A 13,561-nucleotide genomic window follows, 5' to 3' on the forward strand; every position below is an offset into this window, starting at 1 on the left:
GCACAATACAATATGATAGAGGGTAGGAAATCATACCATACTCTTCAAAAGTGGTCGGAATCATGAGAAACGAAGCATATCCTGAAAAAAGTTAATACCAACCACACTATCCAAGCATGATACAACAAGATTTTTTATTTTTTTTTTCAAAATTTTCAAATTTTTGATATTCACAAAAGCACACCAAAATAAAACAAGTTTCACAATGAATTCACAATTCCCTCACCCCCCAACTTAAATGAGACAGTGTCCCCAATGTCAAGAATGGAAAACAAGGTAAGAACAAATTGTGAAATGCATTGTGAACATACAAAAACACACCAAAATTAAGGGTAAGAAAATCACAACATAACACACAACCATTTCACAATTCTCACCCCCCAACTTCAATGAGTGCACAAGGCGTAAAAATTGTGAAATGGATTGTGAGCATACAAGACACACACAAAAATTGAAATCAAACCAAAACTAATCACAACCATACTATGGTACAAGGGTGGAGTCTCCCACAAACTACGTGGGGGTGGGATCCTTTAGATCCCGGGGAACAACCAAAGCATCAAAGTTCTCCATGAATGGTATCAAGCATTGGTCATTCACCTTAAACACTTTTCCTCCACTAGTATCCTCAAAATCACTACTTCCATGTTGAGGAACATGGCGAACATCTAAAGGTCCATTCTCCTTGCTCCTCAAATCTCTGAGAAAAAATTATACCCGAGATTTGGGCCGCCACACTTTCCTAACTTTTCCAATAACTTTTTGCACAAAGTGACGTTTATCACTCTACTTACTAATGGTTTTCTTTCCAGTCTTGGTGGATGCAATTGGGATGATTCTACTCTAAGTGTAGGAGGCTCTAATTCCTTAACGTCATCTTTCTCGCACAAAGGTTGACTAACTTTTGCACCCAATGCTAGCACACCTTCAATCAGATCCTTTGCAAGGGTTAACTCCAAATTATCCTCAACATAGGCATGGAGAAAATCTGCATCCCTTATATCCTCACACTCACCCACAACCTTAGTCACACTAAAGATTTTCATCTCCATGGTCATATTCCCAAAAGAAATTTGTAACACCCCACTCCTACAATTGATTAAGGCATTGGAAGTTGTTAGGAATGGGCGACCTAAAATGACCGGAATGGAAGTGCTAAAGCTAGTGGGGGATTGAGTATCTAACACAATGAAATCCATGGGATAGTAAAAATTATCCACTTGTACTAACACATCTTCAACAATATCCCTAGGAACCCTAATGGATCGATCGGCTAATTGTAGGGTAATCCTAGTGGGTTTCAATTCACCGAACCCCAATTTTTGATAGATTGTGTACGGAAGGAGATTCACACTTGCTCCCAAGTCTAACAATGCTTGCTCTACCCTATGGCTCCCTATGACACATGAGATAGTAGGGCACCCGGGGTCTTTGTACTTAGGGAGGGTATTGGTTTGAATAATGGAGCTTGCTTGCTCCGCTAGAAAAGCTTTCTCTTTAACATTTAATTTCCTCTTCACCGTACACAAATCCTTAAGAAACTTGGCATAAGAGGGTATTTGCTTAATGGCATATAGGAGAGGTATATTGATCTTAACTTGTCTAAATAGCTCAAACATCTCCTTATGCAATGTCTCATTGGTGTTCTTTCTTAGCCTTTGGGGAAATGGTAGCTTGGGGATGTACTCACTCACTCTCCTTGCTAGGCTCTACTGTATCCTCGTGGTCTCTTTATTGCTTAACTCTTTTTTCACCAAGCAAAATTTTCTCATTTTCACTATTCTCTTCCTCTTTCTCTTTCACACCATGACCAAAGTCTTGCACCACATCATTTTCATCACTATTCTCAAAGGGTATAGGTCTATCCACAACTCTTCCACTCCTTAAAGTAAGAATGGATTGCACTTGCTCATGTCCACTAACGTCCCTACTCCCACTAGATGAATTTATCAAATTGGTTGCTTTGAAGGATTGGGGTAAGGTTGAGCAGGAAATTTCCCCTTTTCATTGGTGGTGAGAGCTTGGGTAACCTTAGTGATTTGACTCTTAATATCCTCAATGGCCCTATTGGTTTGTTCTTGAAATTTGTTGGCCTTTTGATTCTCCCCTATTTGAGCTTGCATGAAAATGTTAAGAGTGTCTTCAAGAGACCTCTTAGGAGGTGGAATGTAAGGTTGTGGAGTTGGTTGTGCAACACTTGGAGAAGGCAATTGTTGTGGGGTGGATTGGGGAGTGATTGGGATTGAACATTCCCATCATTCCTCCACCCAAAGTTTGGGTGATTCCTCCAAGGGTAATTCTCATTGTAAGAATTGTTGCCTTGGTTATTGGTAGGGTAGAGCTTCCTAAAGTTTTGAGAATTGTTCTCATTGTAACCTTGCCCAAATAGGACTTCCCTACAAGCCGGTAGAGCATTACACTCATCCGTCCTATGATCCCTACTTTCACACAAAGTACAAGCAACATATTCATCAACACCAACCACATTTATAGGGGCCTTTAGTAACTCTAGGGACTCCAATTTCTTGGACAACAAAGCAAGTTTAGCATGCACATCATCATTTTCATTCAAAACAAACTCGCCACTAGAGCTTGGCACAACATCATGTCGGGTTAGTGGAGGAGCTTCCCAAGATCGGGATTCCTCCGCCAACCCAGCAAAGAAAGTAAAGGCCTCATTAGCATCCTTGTTGAGAAAATCACCTTGGGTCATAGTTGAAACCAATTTTTTCAAAGATGGAGTCAAAGATTTGTGAAAGAAATTCACAATTTGAAATTTTTGAAAACCATGGTGAGGGCACATAAACAAAAAATCCTTAAACCTCTCCCAGGCTTGGAAGAAGGTTTCATGTTCTTTGCAATGAAAATTCATGATTTGTGCTTGATAAGAAATGGTACGGTGGGAAGGAAAATATTTGTTGAAAATTCTTCTTGCATTGCCGCCCAAGTCACAATCGATTGGGGGTGCAAGTTCTCAAACCATTATTTTGCATGATCCTTCAAAGAGAATGAAAAAAGTTTGAGTCTCAAAATTTCTTGTGTGCATGTGACATCACCCAAAGTAGTACACACCGATTCAAAATCACGCACATGTGAATATGGTCGTTCCGATTCCATTCCATGGAATTTGGGAATCATTTGGAACATGGACGGTTTAAGACTCACATTTTGTTGGTTCGGTGGCATCATGATGCAAGAAGGTTGAGTTTGCCTTGCGGGATGCGTAAGCTCCCTCAAAGTGCGATGCTCTTGGGCTTGAGCATGAATGTACTCCATAGGAGGAGGTGCATGAATGTTTTGCCCAAGGTGGGCATATTGTGGCATTGGATAATACATGGGATGCACATAATTGTATGGGGGAGGCATATGGTATGCGGGAGGCATATTGGGAACTTGATAGACATTTTACGGGGCAAATTGCGCCGCATTGTCTTGTTGAAGTGGTTGAGGTGCATTTTGCAAAGCATGCTCAACTTGAACATTTGGCAAATTTTGGGCATTTCCAACTTGGGCATCTTGCCCTTGCACCGGATTCATTAATTCATCAATGTTCACATGTTGCAAAAGACGACGCAATGCATCAAGATTCATATCACCCCTATGTATACTCCCCGCATCACTTGCATTTATATCACCACCTCTCCCATCTCTATTAGACCCACGCCTACTAATATTATCTCTAAGTTGAGACATGATGGCAAGCAAATAAAGCAAATAGCACAAAAGATGGCAACCAACCAAGTCAAGTAACACAAGATTGTCAATCAACGAACAACCAAAAACAATATCAAGCAAGAACAAAAGCAGAGATAGGAATAGAACAACAATCAATCTTAGGAACAAAAACACACCAAGATTTAGCAAGTAGTGATAAAAAGAAAAATGCGCAAAGTTCTTTCAAACAACGTATTACTATCAAGCAACAAACAAGGTGGCATCCATCGCCCACAGGAATCTAAGTTAGCCCCATCCGCTAAGTTCTCCGCACAATTTATTTTTTCCTCTCTTTTCAGCAACTACACTAACTCAACTACACTAAAAAGCAAGTAAAAGGGAGGAACGAAGTTACCCTGGAAGCGTGACCATGCTCCTTCCTTATTTGATGGCGTTTAATAGCATAAAGCTAGCATCTACAAGCCACCCAGCTTCATCTTTGACACTCGCTTTCCTGGCAACAACGCCAAAAACTTGACCGACATCAAAGTCTGTGTGTGTACTTACCCCAAGTGTGGGGTATCGGCAAGTAATAAACCGGTGAGTCCGATATCGATCCACGAGGAAGCAATGCAAATTTGGTAATGAATGATATGCAAATAACTAGCCAACACTAATAAACGCAATGAATATCTAATAAAAGCAAGTAAATGAAATGGGCCGAATGACTCGGTAGCATAAGCGATTTTTGTAACCAAAGCAAGTGAGAATTGGATTTAAAACAATTAATTAAAAACATCTAGTCTCTAATCCGTCCCGGTGGCTACTCGGTTCTCATACTCAAGGTATCATTGCAAACACACACAACCATACGCAATGCATTGTGTGATACTATCAATCATGCATATGCAAAGAGAATTGGGATATAAGACTTCAATTCATACATGTAGGCCATCGGGTCTCTTAATCTACGATGAACGCAAAGGGATAAGCACCTAATATTATGGATTAATGTTCCCCCTTGGGGTTCGGCTTGGCTAACACCCTAGTTTCACACTCAAAGATCAATTAACCATAACTCTCCCATGCACATTCCTAAATTAACCCAAAACCCTATCATCAATACACATAATTAATAGCTATGCAATGGAAAACTCAATTAATTAAGGAAATCATGCAATGGGTTTAACAATTCTCAATCAAACACATTAGATGCAATCCCTAAACTAGACAATCCAAGAATACAATCAAATATGTCATTGTCATGTATCCAATCACACAACTATAACGAAAGTAAAAGAGAGAAATCGAAGCTACGACTCTTTGAGCATACTTTGAGTAATCGAAAGCTTGCACCCACCGTTCGGGACTAGAAACTAGAAAGGGAACTTAGCCACTCATTATAATGAGAATAAACATCAATTTTATTGAAGAAAACCAATGTTTACAATCAAGATCACAAGAACTAAGCAAAACCCTAGAGAGAGAAAGAGAGAGAAAAACTATGGTGGCTAGATGTTGAAGAGTGAATCAATGAGAAAGAAAACCCAAATCTTAGGGTTTTTCCTTCTTTTTACAAGTAAAATTACCTATTTACCCTTACAAAGCTTTCTCCCATTGGTTAGATTTGAGAAATACCCAAAAACCCAACTCAATTAACCATTCTCGGAATGCAGAAATCGGGCAACTGTCCGGATGGTTGAAATCTGTGTGGACGATTAAACCTTATGGTTCCAACTATCCAGACATATTATAGTGTGTTTGGACAGTTTGTGCAGATTTTCATTTTTGGTTGTAGCTTCATGATTCTTTGACCTTTTTGCCTTTGGATTCAACTATCCGAACATCCAATGAAGGTGTCCGAACAAATCTTCATCTCTATGCACTTTTCTTCAATCCCGAGGCTTCGAACTTTGTCGGTTTAATCATATTTTCTGCAAAACCAATGAGAGGCAACTATAAGAGTAAAACTAACTTAATTAAACACAAATACATTACTTTAGATACTAGAACCCCCTATTTAGATGGTATTAGAACCTCAAAATAGAGGTCCGATCACTATTGTTCTTTATTGTTTAGGAAACTTGGGGTTGCCGTGAGATTTTCTTGGGTTCTAGTATTGTTTTAGAGGAAATTTAGGGTTTTGCGAGAAGTATATTTAAGTACAAATTTAGAGAACCAGAACTCATTCTCACACACGTTCATAAACTCGGGCACTCAACCAAATTTTCTAGGGTGTTCTCCAACCTTTCTTGTGTTTTTCATTCATGACTATGTGTAACTAAATATTTTTTTAGGGCATGATGAAGTCTTAATATGATTCTCTTGTTTGTTTATTGCTCTTATCTTTGATTGCTCTTTTCATCTTGGATTTCTAATCACTGTGCTATATATACTTGTTTGAATGCTTGGATGATTGGCCACGAACTAAGTTTCAATTAAGTAATTTGATGCAAGCTCACGTAAATACCATACGGGGTTTGGGATCAGCTTCTTGTGATTAGGAATTGAGAACGTCTAGGGTAGATACCATACTCCTAGGGTTTACATGGCATGTTAATATGTTCTTGAACTTAAGGACATCTTGCATGTTCATATTTGAGTGATGCAATATGGGTATTGAAGAAATAGTTGGCGCAAAAGATAAGCCTATAATTATGCATGACCACATGAATACTAGAATAGAAGTTATGGCACGTCTTAGCAAGATATTATGAGAATTGATATGGCAAAAGAAGGGTCAAATGAGTTGATTAAGGAGAGCAAGCTATGGGGTCAATAGAGTAAATCTTGGAGAGCAATTGATGGCTTCGTTTCAGAAGCCATGATCTTAGGCATTGAATAACTTACCATAATAAGAGACACGTCCAACCTAGTTATATTATTGTTCTTTTTATTGTTAAGATTAGCATATTTTGTATTGAAGAAATTGTTATTTTGGAGTGATTCCTTAGTAAGAAAATTGAGAGTGATTCTCAAAAGTGTTTGTTTCCTTATTGTGAGTTAGTTTGAGTATGATACTTGAACTTATTCACATTATTGAGCTAGATACCATAACCAAATTCCATTTTAAGATAAACTAATTAGCCTAGAAACCATAGGTAACTCATGTCTTTGTGGATTCACCAACAATATCGATTGAGTGGATTAAAGGTGGGGTAATCAACAACTAGAGAGGACTATTAAGATGGAATCATTGTCCTAGTGTTTTCATAAATTTGCTTTTTCAACCAAAATCAACAAGTTCGTGATTTCTTTACTTAGTTGCTTTAATTTCATTGTTTGCTATCTACAATCAACCATCTCTCAAGAATTGTTTCTTTTCTTAAATGTAGTGTAGTAGTTAATCATATTGTTTGCCCAATCCTTGTGGTTCGACCTCGTACTTGTATAACCTATTCTACTACGGTCTTATGCGCTTGCAAGTATTTTAATTTGGAATTTTTGTTTGCTTTATTTTGAGCAATCAAAAATCGCTATCACCAGTCCAGGTCTCGGAGCATGGAGAAGTCTCGGAAGAGCGCAGAGAAGGCATCCAATGAGGTGTCGTGAAGTGCTCAGAAAAAAAGCGGAACACACTTTAAGGAAAATGACCGTGACTCCATTTGTCAAATCCATCTAGCACGAGGATCTTCCAACCAAGTTTACTCCTTTAGCATTCGAAGCCTATGATGGGAGGGCAGATCCAATGACTCATATCGCTACCTATACACACAAGATGGCGTTGTGGGCAGACCGTGACGCGTTGATGTGCAATATGTACCCCGCAAGCCTAGGACGCATGTCGTGAAGTCGTTCGACAAACTTCCAGCGAACTCAATATCTTCTTGGAAGCAACTTGCTCATCGTGTTGTTTCCAGATTAATATTCAACACTACGAAGGCAACCACTATCGATGTGTTGTTCTCCACTCGACAAAGAGAAGGTGAGTCCCTAAGAGACTTTGCTTCTCGTTATTTAAATGTATGCAGACATAGAAGAATGTGAAGAGAAGATACTTGTGGTGACTTTTTGCCTAATGCTCCCAAAAATGGTAACTTGAGGGTTAACCATATAGCCACCAATGAGGATGAATAAACTCTAGGAGAGGATATTGAAGTATATCAAGTTGGAAAAGGACAACAAAAAGACTGATGAGTCAAGTAGCGAAGAAGAGTCACCTATGGGATTAATGTCTACCCATAAAGCCATCCATACGACCTTCAATGAAACGATCACCAAAATCTTCCAAAGAATCAAGGACTAGCACTACTTCAAGTGGCCTTCGAGAATGATGGGTGATCCATACAAAAGAAGTCAGACTCGCTCTTTTGCCTACCACAATGACGTAGGGCATCTTATGAAATAATGTAGATACCTTAAGTGGCATCTATAGCATTTAGTTGAACAAGGATATCTTGTAGAATTTATCAGTAGCAGAGAGCACGAGCAAGACAAAATTCCAAAGAATGATGAATCTTCGTTTAGCTTGATCGATTAAAGATTTCACTTCTAATTTCTTTAAAATTTTGGTTGTCTTTTGATGCAATAGATTTGTAAAGTAGTGGCAACAATCACATGTAGAAAGAAGCTGACGTTACAGCATAAAAACCAAGCTATTATTTTTATTTAAGAAACAAAAACAAAATCCTTGTGGCAACAATTAGATGTAGGAAGAAGTTGATGTGGCAGCATAAAAATTTGACAAAACTTTCTCTGAACATCCGTCCTATAGTATTGTATAGATATAAATATATTTGCTATTTTGGATATATATATATATATATACACGAAATTATAATCAAGTTAGTATTTATCATATATATGCTTAAAGAGTTGAAATACAATCATCATACAAATCATATAGATTTTTTTTAAAAGTTTTTAAATAGAATATTTTCTTATTGCTGGAGCCACGTTATGAGATGTAAAAGGTCTAAAGGTTTCAACATTTAAGTATGATGTGCCCGCTTGGGGAATCATATTACACAACAATATATTGTTTTAGTATAATATATTGTGTTTTGACTCACCAAACAACATTTTTTGGGTTACAATTCCCAAATTTTTTTTGAGTATTCCAATACCACTTTATTGTCATTTTGAAATTGTTCCAAATTGAACAATTCTCATATCATTTCAAGTGTGTTTTCCTATTATGTCATTGATATTTCTTGGACTTTTATTTTTAATATTATTAATTAACACTACCAGAAACAACAGATTTAGCCATGGATAATTCCGTAGTTGACCAGTGAAATTTCATCAATAAATCATTTAGTGACGGAATTTGCCACGGAAAATATTCCGTCACAAAAACCCTCATCTCTAAATTTTGTGAAGGAACTTAGCGACAATATTTCGCAATGGAATGGGTGATGGAAATTTTGTGACAGAAATATTTATGATGGAATTTGTGACGGAATATTCCATCACAAATTAAATTTAAAAAGTAATGTTAAGCCTTGGTGACGGAATATTTCGTGACTAATTACCGACGAAATATTCTATCCCGAATTCGCCACGAATATTCCGTGGCTAATTCGCCTCCACGGAATTTTATGTGACAAATTAGCGACGGAATATTCCGTCACAAAATTTATTAATATTTTTTTTTCAGAAATTTTTTATTTTATTCGTAAAATTAATTTAATATTTATTTATATTTATAATTTTTTGTTATTTTATTTAAATATAATATTAATAATGTAATTTGATCATATATTGTAATTAAAATACATCACAAACTGTTGGCACCAAAAATATGATAGGCCTAATGGGCTTCGAACATGTGCAAGGCCCATGATGCAGCCTATTATGATTTGGAATGGTGCAGCCTATAAGCCCATATTGGAGAGGAAAGAGAAGCCCAATTGCTGGAAAAATGGCCCAGGAAGGTTTGTTAAGAGTGGCCCGTGTAAAGCGAAAGAAGTTGTGATAGTTACAACAAGGTGGTCCAGGTGGCAGCTTGTGAGAGAAGTAAGGGAAAAACTGATATGAAGAGGTGGTAATGGCTTCTAACTGACAGAAAATGACACAAATGAGGGAATAACTATAACAAGATCATGGTTTATGGATGGAGAATTTCGTGCAAGACAGGAAGTATAAAAGTTGGTAGATAGACAGAGATCGACACAAAAACAATCAGTCAAACAGAAAACAAACTACTCAAGCCCAAAGACATTTTCAAGCTTCTGAGCATTCTAATTACTTTCCAAATCTTTGTCAAATTTCGAGCAAATATCATGTTGTTCATTCCAAATTCTCTTGTATTTATTCCTTGTCAAGTTTCAATGTCAAGCATCGTTGTGTAAATTATTCCTGGTGCCTATTTATTCTTCTTCATTTCAATCTCAACAAAGCGCACTTCAGTGGAGTTGGGGAACCTAGAACTATTGAGATCCCAAGATAGTTCATTCAATTGTCAAGATAGAAGTCTTATTCGGTGCATTTTATTCAAATTAGTGTAGGAAACTATAAGCCTTGGCACACCTGCAAATCATCACCACCTTGGGCCACTTTTTGGTGACAACACAAGCATTATAATAAAAATATTTATCTAAAAATTATGTTGAAGTCAAATTGTCAAAATATATTACAACAATTTAACTGTAACCCATAATCTAAACCCTATCAGAATCGTGCTCCTAATCATCACAAGCATCGTCATCATCATTACCTGGTGATTGCATCCCAAATCGAGCAAAGATTTGCTGCATCATTTGATCTTGTCGCTCAACCCTCTCGTCTGCCTCCCGTAAAATCCGGGTTGCCTCCGTACGCATCTAGGTAGCCTCCGCCTACATCCGAGCAGCCTCCTCTTGCCTCCATGCCACCTCCTCCTACGTCCGATCCACCTCCTCCTACATGGTTGCAATCTTATCAAATAACTCAAAGTTCTTCCGAACCACGTGCTCCTCTATCTCTGGGTCGATATACTGAGACTGCGATCTAGAGGATCTACCACTATAGGTAGATGTACAACGCATAAGACGTGTCTTATCTCCATAACCGTAGCCAAGGCCTTTTTTATTGATTCCCCGAGTCACTTGAAAGAAGATGGAATTATCATCGACCGTCGACCCTTTGGAGGTCGATGCTTGAGAGGATTGGGCTTCTTTCATCTTCTTATAGTCAGCCTGTATAAATATTAACAAATTAATAATGGCTTATATATAAATTAAGATTTAAATTTAATAAAATTTATATTACTTACATATGTTTTAGCCGATCGTGCATCAACAAATTCTCCAGTACCCTTTTTCTGATGGGTAAGAAGAAAAATCTCGGGCTGGGTAGGATCCCAACCAAGTTCTTCTCTCTACAATATAATTTGAAAGACAAGTTAATATTGATTCCAAAGGAGATAAATAATTATAAATGTGAGCTTCACATAAAATTATAAAATTTACCAATTTGTCGCGATAGCTCCAGAGTGGAGCAGAACCACCAGTATTGGTGCACCCACCAGTCTCAGATGCTCGATTCTGCTTCGTTTACTCCCTTTTGCTCATGAAACATGGGTCTGTCCACTTTCTCCGAAGCTCATTTCGTGCTCCCTCATATATCCATGTTCCATCGTCTTCCTCTTGTCTTACCTTCTGCATCATCCCCCTCAACAATTGTGCATTCTTCTCTTTTCACACTTTCAAAATCTCAGCTTAACAGTCGGGATCCCATGTATGTCTCTTCTGCAAAATGTAATGATGTAAAAAATAATAGTTAGCAACAATACGTGCATATACTAATTAAAAGAGACAATATTTGTCAGGTACCGTATACTTACCTTGAACTCTTCCCAATAAAATTTCTTTCCCTCATCACGAATATCCTTCCATGTATTCGTAGGTCATTCATACTTGCTCTTGAGAATCATACCCATCTTTCTATGAACGCTATACGGATCGAATCTGAAAAAAAAAATTAAGAACATATTTATAAGCATATATTTAGGTAATTAATGCATGACAAGTAATGAAAATAAAATGCACTTAAGATGAGTCAGAATGTGGTCGTATGAACTCATTGGCGGGACCTGTGAGCTGGATGCTGGCGATACAAGGGGCATCTCAGGATGAGCCTGTGGCGTGGGAAAGAGGGGCGATGGTGAACCCGATGGCCACATCTCAGGAAATGTCTGGCCAGGCGATAATGGAGGGGGATTTGAGTGTGGGGGATACAACTGGGTGGGGTATGATTGGAGTGGTGGTATAATGGGAGGATATAACTGGGGGGATGTGACTGGCTGGCAAGGCGGAGGGAATTGATTGAAGATGGTGACGAAGTTGTGTCATGGAGAGAAGTATGCTCTGATGACACTCTGCTAGTGCCACCATGTCTAACATAACGCCCTCGACTCGAATTGTCACTCGACATCTGCAAAAATCACTTAGTAAGTGGTAGACGGCGAATCATGTGATACATACAAGGTATATAAAGTTATCATGTGATACATACATGGTATATAAAGTTGACAATGTTACCACATTTTGTTATACATACTATATAACGTACTATATAATAACAAGTTTATAATAACTCAACCAGTTGCAATAACTTACTCTATAAAAGGTTGGAAAATATCGCAATTCAAACAAATGTATAGCATTGCCGCATAGTATTCTTTGTCGGTGAGGTAGCGCTTACCAGCCTCCCCAGCTAGATGACCAACTTGATTGAATATTGAAATTCTCGAAAAATGTTGGTTGGAAGTGCCCCCTTCAACATTTCTAAGCACTCTGGTACGTCGAGAAGCTATGTGTGCTTCAAAATAATACGAAGCAAACGTTGAGGTCTCTTCGACTATATATGCTTCACAAATAGATCCTTCTACACGAGCTTTATTTTTAACCCTTTTCTTTAGGAAATGAAGGAACCTATTATAAACAATTAATTGAACGTGTCATAAATCAATCAAATAATTTACATAATAGGATAAAGATGAAGTAAATAACACCTTTCAAAAGGATACATCCATCTATATTTTACCGGCCTACCCATTCTTGCTTCTAACGGTAAATGTACAAGGAGATGTTCCATGGAATCGAAGAAAGATGGAGGGAATATATGCTCCAATTTGCAAATGATCACAAGAATATTATCCTCCATGATGCTCAATTGATTCCCTCGAAGCTTAGTCGAGCATATATCGTTAAAAAAGTTACTAAGCTTAGTAAGGGCAGCCCAAATGGGCTCGGGCAATGTTTGAAATGCCACTGGAAGTAGACACTACATGAAAACATGACAGTAATTACTTTTCATCCCAAACAGCTTTCCTTCCCTTATGTCCATGCACCTACCTAGGCTGGATGCATAATCGTCTGGCAACTTCAAACTGGAGACCCAAGCACACACAACCCTTTTTTGCTTCATGTTGAGACAATATTGTCCTTTTGGTTTGAAGGATTTTTTATTTCCATACTCCACCAACTCTAAAGCTCTGCATTTACAGTAGTGAGAAAGATCCAGTCGGGACTTAACATTATCCTTCGTTTTTCCCTTAACGTTCATACAAGTATTGAAAATGTTATCGAAAACATTCTTCTCAATATGTATGAGATCGAGGTTATGTCGGATCAAATTGATGTGCCAATAAGGCAGGTCCTAGAAGATGCTCTTTAATGGGCATGTCTCAGTGATCTTCGAAAAATTCCAAACTCGTGCCAGCACTTCTTCGCTAGACAAACATGGAGGAGGCTGTGATATCTCCACCCAATTATTGAAAAATGCATCCTTGTTTCGCCTAAACGGATGTGTCGGGTTCAAAAATTGTCTGTGACAGTCAAACCATGAATTTTTCCTACCATTTTTCAAGGTAAACGCCTTCGAACACTCCATGCAGCAAGGACATGCCAACTTCCCCTGTGTCATCCATCCGGACAACATACCATAGACAGGAAAGTCATTGATAGCCCACATCAATGCATCT

At 38.1% G+C, this 13,561-nt stretch overlaps 2 pseudogenes; one reads left to right on the forward strand and one right to left on the reverse strand.

Annotated features, from left to right (window-relative positions):
- Nucleotides 1-13,561, reverse strand: part of LOC119995517 — a 77,263-nt pseudogene that overhangs the window by 31,913 nt on the left and 31,789 nt on the right.
- On the forward strand, nt 2,784-2,883 carry LOC119995731 (annotated as a pseudogene).

This window comes from Tripterygium wilfordii, chromosome 3 (genome assembly GCF_013401445.1).
Source record: "Tripterygium wilfordii isolate XIE 37 chromosome 3, ASM1340144v1, whole genome shotgun sequence".
Lineage (NCBI taxonomy): Eukaryota > Viridiplantae > Streptophyta > Magnoliopsida > Celastrales > Celastraceae > Tripterygium > Tripterygium wilfordii.